Source organism: Mastomys coucha, unplaced genomic scaffold (genome assembly GCF_008632895.1).
Source record: "Mastomys coucha isolate ucsf_1 unplaced genomic scaffold, UCSF_Mcou_1 pScaffold4, whole genome shotgun sequence".
Lineage (NCBI taxonomy): Eukaryota > Metazoa > Chordata > Mammalia > Rodentia > Muridae > Mastomys > Mastomys coucha.
In genome coordinates, this window is record NW_022196910.1 from 38,263,956 (window position 1) to 38,272,791 (window position 8,836).

Sequence of the window (8,836 nt, forward strand, 5' to 3'; positions counted from 1 at the left end):
TGAGAGTGCTATTTATGTCTTTCTTAAGGTCCTGTATCATCATCATGATAAGTGATTTTATATCTGAACCTTATGTTTCCGGTGTTATGGTGTGTCCAGGACTTGCTATGGTGGGAGAATTGGGTTCTGATGATGGCAAGTGACCTTGGTTTGTGTTGTTTATTTTCTTATGATTGCTCCCTGGCATCTGGTTAACTCTAGTGCTATCTGCCCTTGCTAAATCTGACTGGAGTCTGTCCTTCCTGTGATACTGGTTGTGTCAGAACTCCTCAGAATCAAGCTGACTGTATGATCCTATGATTCTGGAATCCTGGGATCCTGGGCTTGTTAAATCACCTGGGAGTGTGGCTTTCTCTGTGATTTGTGGGACTGGCTGCAGAGCTTGTGCCCAAGGTCTGCTCAGAACACTAACCTGACAGACTGGAAGGAACCCGAGTCACTGGGCTGGCTGAGTTCCTGTGTTCCTGGTCCCGCTGGACCCAATTACTCCCAGTGTTGGGACAGATGTTGGTTTCTGTTCACCTCTGATCCTGGGTGTGTCAGAGTGCCTGGGAGTGGAGATTCCTCTGGGTGTTGTGGGACTGGCTGCGGAGCTTGTGCCCAAGGTCTGCTCTGGACCCCAGCCAGGACCCCAACCCAGACAGACCGGAAGGAACTGGAGTCACTGGGCTGGTGGAGTTCCTGTGTGCCCGGTCCTGCTGGTCCCAGTTACTCCCAGTGTTGGGACAGATGTTGGTTCCTGCTTACCTCTGATCCTGGGTGTGTCAGAGCACCTGGGAGTGGAGCTTCCTCTGGGTGTTGTCGAGCTTCAGATTTTCACTCTCCCTCCTCTTCCCCAAACCCAATCTTCCAGTCTCCTTCCCAGCTCTGTAGCAGACTCCCTGTTGTGGCCTCTCCTCATTTTCTGCCCTAGTTCCCTGGGGTCTAAGCAGATCCTAGTGGGACACCTTGGTTTCTTCGCCTCCTGTGGACTACCCACAGTCCCCCATCCCTAAAGTGTTAGCCCCAATACCTTTTAGTGTCTGACAAAACAGACTTCAAGCCAGAAGTAATCAGAAGAGACAGGGAAGGGCATGGCATCCTCACAAGAGGACATTGCAATTTTAACATCTATGTACCAAACACAAGGGCAAGCAAGCTAACAAACCAAACACTACTGCAGTTTAAATCACATACTGACCTTCACACATTGATGGTAGGAGACTTCAGTGTTCCACTCCCACTAACAGACAGGTCATCCAGACAAAAAATAAGCAGAGAAATGTTGGAGCTAACTGTCGTTATAAACCAAATACACCTAACAGCTATTTTAGAGCATTTTACCCAAACACAACATAATTTATCTTTTTCTTAGTGCCTCGTGGAACTTTCTCCAAAATTTATCACATACTTGGACACAAAGCAAATCTCAACAAATACAAGAAAATTGAAATAACACCCTGCATCCTAGCTGACCACCACAGATTAAAGCTGGATATCAAACAGAAACAACAGAAGGCTTACAAAGTCATGGAAACTAGACATCTAACTCTACTGAATGAAAACTAGGTCAAGACAGAAATAAAGAAATTAAAGACTTCCTAGAATTGAATGAAAATGAATGCACAACATACCCAAATCCCTGAGGGCACAATGAAGGTAGTTCTAAGAGGCAAGTTTATATATAACACTAAGTGCTATATATAAAAAAGATGAAGAGATCTAATTCTAATAAGAACACACATGAAAGATCTAGAATAGAAGAAATCTTACAAGAAAGTAGTAGGTGGCAGAAATAATCAAACTCAAGGCTGAAATCAATAAAATAGAAACAAAATAAATTGCAAAATATCAGTGAAACAAAGAATTGGTTCTTTGAGAAAATCAATAGGATCAACAAATCCTTATTCAAACTAATAAACACACACACAGAGAAAATATTCACATTTACAAAACTAAAAACAAGAAAGAGGGATATGACAATAGACACCAAGGAAATCCAGAGAATCATGAGGACATACTTTTAAAACTGTACTTCACCAAATTGGAAAATCTAAACAAAATGAATAATTTTCTCAATAGATACCACGTACTAAATTAAATCAAGGTCAGATAAGCAATTTAAACAAACCACTAGTGAAACAGAAGCAGTTATTAAATGTCTCCCAACCATAAAAGTGCAGAGACAGATGGTTTTATTCCAGAATTCTACAAGACTTTCAAAGAAGAGTCAATGCTAATACTTTGCAAACTATGCCACAAAGTAGAAACAGAAGGAACATTGCCCAACTCATTTTATGAGAACAGTTACCATTTAGATACCTAAATGACATAAAGACATAGCAAAGAAAAATAATTACAGACCAATTTCCTTATGAATACAGATGTAAAAATAATAAAATACTTGCAAGCTGAATTGAAGAACATATCAAAAAGATCATCCACTATGATCAAGTAGACTTTATCCCAGAGATGCAGGGATCATTCAATATATATAAATCAATAAATATAATCCACCACATAAACAGTCTAAAAGGAAAAAAAAACTCACATGACTATCTCATTAGATGCAGAAAAGGGCTTTGACAAACTCTAACACGCCTTCATGATAAAAGTCCTGAAAAGATTAGGGATACAAGGGACATACCTCAACATAATAAATGCAATTTACAGCAACCCCTTAGCCAATATCAACTTAAATGGAGAGAAACTCAAAGCAATGCCTTTAAAATCAGAGCAAGACAATGCTGTGAACTCTCTCCATATCTATTTGATATAGTACTTGAAGTCTTAGCTAGAGCAATAAGACAACTGAAGGAGATCAAGGGGACACTCGTTGGAAAGGAAAAAGTCAAAGTATCATTATTTGCAGACGATGTGATAGTCTACAGAACTGAGCCTAAACATTTCACTGGGAAACTCCCACAACTGATAAACACTTTCAATAAATTAGCTGGATACAAAATTAACTTAAATCTTGGGATAATTCTAACCAAGCAAATGAATGACTTGTATGATTAAAAACTTTGATCCATTGGAGAAAGAAATTGAAGAAGTTACCAGAAGATGGAAAGATCTTCCATGCTCATTGATCAGTAGGATGAATACAATGAAATTGGCCATGCTACCAAAAGCAATTTACAGATTAAATGCAGTTGCTGTCAACATTCCAAAACAATTCTTCACAGATCTTGAAAGGACAATCTTCAGCTTCATGTGGAAACAGAAAAAAACCTAGGATAGATAAAACAACCCTGAGTGATAAAAGAACTGCTGTATTGCCATCCCAATTTCAAGGTGTATTACAGAGCCACAGTAATAAAAACAGTATGGTATTGGTACAACAAGATTGATATATTGATATGTTGAGTGGAATTGAATTGAAGACCAGACACAAATCTACTTAAGGAAGCCAGACATAAACTTTGGAAGAAAGGTAACATCTTCCACAAATGGTGCAGGTCAAATTGGATGACTGTGTGTAGAAGAGTCTAAATAGACACATGTTTATCAGTTTGCACAAAACTCAACTCCAAATGGATCAAAGACTTCAGTGTAAAACCAGATAATCGAACTTGATAGATGAGAACGTGGGGAACAGTCCTGGACTCCTTGGCACAGGGAAAGACTTCGTGAATAGCATGCCATTAGCACAGGCACTAAGATCAACAATGAATAAAGGGAGCCTCATGAAACGGCAGACTTCTGTAAGGCAAAGGGCACCATCATTTGGACAAAGAACGGCCTATAGAATGGAAAAGGATTTTTACCAACTATACATCTGTTAAAGGGTTGATATTCAAATATATAAAGACCTCAAAAATAGTAGGTATCAGGAAAATAACCCAGTTAAAAACAGGGTACATATCTAAACATTCTCAAAAGAGGAAACTCCAATGGCTGAGAAATGCTTTAAATGTTCAACATCTTTAATCATCAGGGAAATGCAAATCAAAACTACTTTGAGATTTCATCTTACACCAGTCAGAATGACTAAAATCAATAAAACAAGTGACAGATCCTGCTGGTAAGGATGTGGAGCAAGGGGAACACTAATCTATTGCTGATGGGAGTACAAACTGGCAAATAATCTTATGGATATCAGTGTGGCAGTTCCTCGGGAAGATGGGAGTCAATCTACTTCGAGACCAGCTATACTATTCTTGGGCACATTCAGAAAGGATGCTTCATCCTACCTCAGAGACACTTGCTTCAACCATACTCATTACTGCTCTATTCAGAACATTCAGAAAGTGGAAACAACCTAGATGTTCCTCGACAAAGAAAATGTACATTTACACTCTAGAGTATTACTCAGCTGTTAAAATATATGAAATCATGAAATTTGCAGGTAAATGGATGGGACTAGAAAAAAAATCATCCTGAGTTAATCCAGATGCAGAAAGAGAAATATGGTACATATGTGCTTTTATGTGAATATTAACTATGAAAATCCCACAGCTAATAAATACTTTCAATAAAGTAGCTAGATACAAAGTTAACTTAAAAAAATCAGTAGTCCTTCTATACAAATGATTAACAAACTTTAAGAAAGCTGCAATCCACAGAACCACAGAGGTTAGATATAGAGTAAGGGACTAAGGGGAGACAGCGCTTCCTAGGAAACAAATGGAATAGTTATGAATGGATTGGGGCTGGGAGGGGACTAGAATAGGAGTAGAAGTGGAGAAGAGAAGGAAGGAGTGAGATGGGAGGAGGGAATTCTGGGATAGATGGGAAAAACTAAGGGATATTTGAGGGGTAGTATGCAAACCCTATTCAGTAGAAGCTTCCTAAAATATATTCATTTAAGTAGGCTATATAAATGAAATTGCTAAATAATGGAGGAGACAGAGCCACAACTGAACACCTCTTGCCATCAAATAATGTTTCTGCTGCTGGGATTAGGTTATATCTAATTGAGTTGTTGGCCTAAGGGGTCCCATGAGAATCCCCAAACAACCCATGCTGTTGCCAAGACTCTAGGTTGCTTTGCACAAACTGAGGGTTAAGAACTATTGATAATGATAACACCTAAACAACTCAATAAACATGGAGAAATTGAGCTGGTGCCTACATAGAGCCTTTACCTCTATGTTCTAGTATCTTTGGTATAGGAAGCTACTCGGCATGTTACCAAACGAGAAACATGAACACCAGCCCAGCCACAACCCTGTGGATCCACAAAGATGTCCTGCCTCCAGGATATGCTATTACAATGGTGGCACAAAGTCTGTGGGAGTAACCAATCAGGATCTGATTTGATTTAAGACCCATTCCATGAGATGGAACCCATACCTTACACTGCTTGGGAGGCCAAGATCCTGAGAGTAGACAGCTCAGGGACCTAGAGTAAAATCAAATGTTACTAATATTCTAAATCAGCAGCAACAACAACACAGCAATGGAATGACTCCTAGTGGCATTCTGCTATACATATAGATCAGGGTCTTGTTCCGCTATCATCAGAGAACCTTCCTCCTGCAGCGGATGGGAACAAATACAGAGACCCACAGCTAGACAATATGCAGAGAGCAAGTGACCCCCTTAAACCTAAATAGGCGTGAAACCTCTCCCTTCAGTGTTCAGGGAACCCTTCAGAAGAGGAGAGAGGAAGAGTGTAAGAGCCAGAGGGGATGGAGGACACCAAGAAAACAATGACAAACCAACACGGTCGATTTAAATATGAACTCACTGAGACGGAGGCAACACGAACAGGGCTTACCCAGGTCTGGACCAGACGTGACCTTAGAGCTGAAAGAAGTGGACACATGCCTTCATAACCAAACACAGAAGCCATCTCCAACTAATAACCACTTGAAAATGTAAATTTAGTTTCATCCAAGGAGTCCACTGGGGAAACAAACCACTCTTAAGGTTTGGCTGCATGCCCAGTCATAGACTGAGTTCAAAAGCATCCTGGGAAGTTCTTTGTCTCATGATGTTGTGTTTGGTTTCTCCCTGCCCTTGCCTCCCCAATTTTATCTTATCCTATTTTATTTTTTAGATTTATTTATTTATTATATGTAAGTACACTATAGCTGACTTCAGACACTCCAGAAGAGGGTGTTAGATCTCTTTAAGGATGGTTGTGAGCCACCATGTAGTTGCTGGGATTTGAACTCAGGGCCTTCGGAAGAACAGTCAGAGCTCTTAATTACTGAGCCATCTCTCCAGCCCTTACTTTATTTTAAATTATTTACAATTTACATATATTTTTTCTGATGCCTTTTTACCCTGTAGGTCCTTTGTGTATATATTATGGCTTCCAGTTTAGCGTTTTTTATGAAGTTCCTAGCTGTGTAAATGAGTGGGTCTTTTTCTCATGCCTTCTTTTGGGCTCTTTCCTTCTGTTTTGTGTGATTCCAACGTGTGTTCGTTTTTATTTTATCTTCTTTTATGTTATTATTATTATTCCTTAGAAACCTGTTTGTTTTCCAACTAGAGATGGAGTAGGAGTGGATCCGGATGGAGGTGGGTGGCAACGAGTAGAGGGAGGGGAGACCAGAATCAAGATATAGTATTTGAGAAAGAATCTATTTTCAATGAAAGGAAAACATAAACAAACCAACCCACGAAATATTAGAGAAGGGCAAGGGAAGGAGGGAAGAAGGGAGGGAGGAAGAGAGAGAGTGTCCCGCATATCTAGGCTAGAAAAATAGATAGAAAAAAAATAGATAGATCAAATAGCAGTTAATGAAGGTGCCGATGGGGGTCTGTAGAGAGAGTTTTGGTGTCTTTAAACCCAGTTATGTTATGTGGATATGTTTTTGGTTTGGTGGGATAAGAGGCTGCCTCACAGCAGTTGGTTGAACACAGAAAACATGGAGGCAGATTTCATGGACTTCCGAAACAAGCTCAAAGATGTTGAAAAATGGCGACTGAAAGCTGCGCCTTACGCGTTACAGCCATTGCAGAGACAACCTGGAGGGCAGAAGCAATCGGATAAATATCATGAAGAGATGAATATCATGAAGAGGCAATATCATGAATATCATGAATATGAATATCATCAATATCATGAAGAGAGAAGTCGAGCTCAAGAGTCGGACGTTGGACAGTCTGAGGTATGAATGTGAAGCTGTGAATCATCAACAGATAATGCAGCCGGGGCCTTAGAAATGCAGCCACACAGAAGCCACAGGCAGGAAGTGGATGGCCCAGAAAAACGGTCAGAAAATCCCTAAGTGGAATTAGACAAAGCAAGGCTTAGTGACAAGCAACTGAAGCAGAAGCTGGATCACCAGGAGGAGCTTCTCTCTCATGAATCGGAAGAACTCCAGCTAATGTCCCAGCATTCTGTGCTCAACAGCAAGTCTTCAGAGAGGCTGGCTCTTCAAACTGAGCCAAGTGAAGCGGAAGGTGTGAAGAAGTGAACGAGCTGCAGTACAAACAAGAGCAACTAGAATGTTTCAGTGTTTCCCTACTGCACCAGACAGACCAGTTTAGAGAAGAAAAAGGAGCGATAAAAAGAAGCGGTCTCTTGTTACAACGCCCTGGAGAAAGTTTGATAGAAAGTCAAAATCTTCAGGTGCTGTTGGGTCATGAACTTCAGCAGGCCTTGGATCCCAACTGCAAACTGTGTTCGCAGAGGTGAGGGATCGAAGGGGCAGTGGAATGCCAGCTCAGCTTCATGAAAGTCAAGTGTCAGTCACCCAAGAGAGCAGATGCGCAACAGGAAGTTACAAATCTCCACATTGCTGAGGATGAGGGGATCTCAAACGGAATGTGAGCAGCGGGAACAGTTGTCTGCTATATTGGAACAGAAGAATGGTGAAATAAAACACCTTTTAGGTGAAATTAGTAATCTGGAGAAATTTAAGATGAAAGTATGAAATCTAAGCCTTCCACACCAGGCAACCTGTTTACCCTAGAGGACAGCACCTATTATGCAGACATACTTCAGCTAAAGCTTGATAAACTAAGAAAATGAAGGCACAAGAGGCAAACTGTCCAGAGACGGAAGACTTTATTTGAGAGCCAGCTGGCCCCGGATATTGAGGGGAAACTGCAAAATGAAAGACACCTGCAGTTTTCCGAAAGTGAAACTATGAAATTGAGAGCTAAGCTAGATGAAGCAAAGCTGAAGTAGGAACCCAAAGAGATCAATGAATAATTGTACTAGAAAAGAAGAGTGTGTGGGGGGGGTGCTGCCATTGAATATAAGCCCCCCAGAAGAAATACCTGCTTCCATTGCCATTGGAGAAAAAGTTTCTAGACCCCTCCACTTCAGAGAGAGGAGAAGGAGCCCTGTCTTGTAGAACAATGTCATTTGGTGGCCTTAAGAGCTTGTGATAAACCGGGCAGTGGTGGTGCATGCCTTTAATCCCAGCACTTGGGAGGCAGAGGCAGGCAGATTTCTGAGTTTGAGGCCAGCTTGGTCTACAGAGTGATTTCCAGGACAGCCAGGGCTATACAGAGAAACCCTGTCTTGAAAAACCAAAACCAAACAAACAAGCAACCCCCCCCCCCCAAAAAAAAAAAACCAACCAACCAAAAAAACCAAGCAACCAACCAAACAAGAGCTTGTAAGGAGCTTGGGAAAAGATCCACCTCATTTACTAAGATAACACAAGGCTCTGGAGAAGGCGTCACAGATTTTTTACAGAGATTGGCTTCAGCAGTAAACAAACCGGAATCAGGTGTTGACAGAGATTTTGGTGTTCGAAAATTTGAATACTGAATGTAAGGGAGTTATTAGACCATTAAAGGCACAAGCAGCACCAACGGATGAATGGATAAAAGACACATGTACATACATGGTACACATTCACACACACACACACACACACACACACACACGCACATAAAATACTCATACACATAAAGTAAATCAATCTCAAACCATTTTAATAAA

General features: G+C 40.8%; 1 pseudogene; it reads left to right on the top strand.

The window, feature by feature from the left end:
- Positions 1–6,803: 6,803 nt before the first annotated feature.
- Positions 6,804–8,095, top strand: LOC116076546 (annotated as a pseudogene).
- The last annotated feature ends 741 nt before the right edge of the window (positions 8,096–8,836 follow it).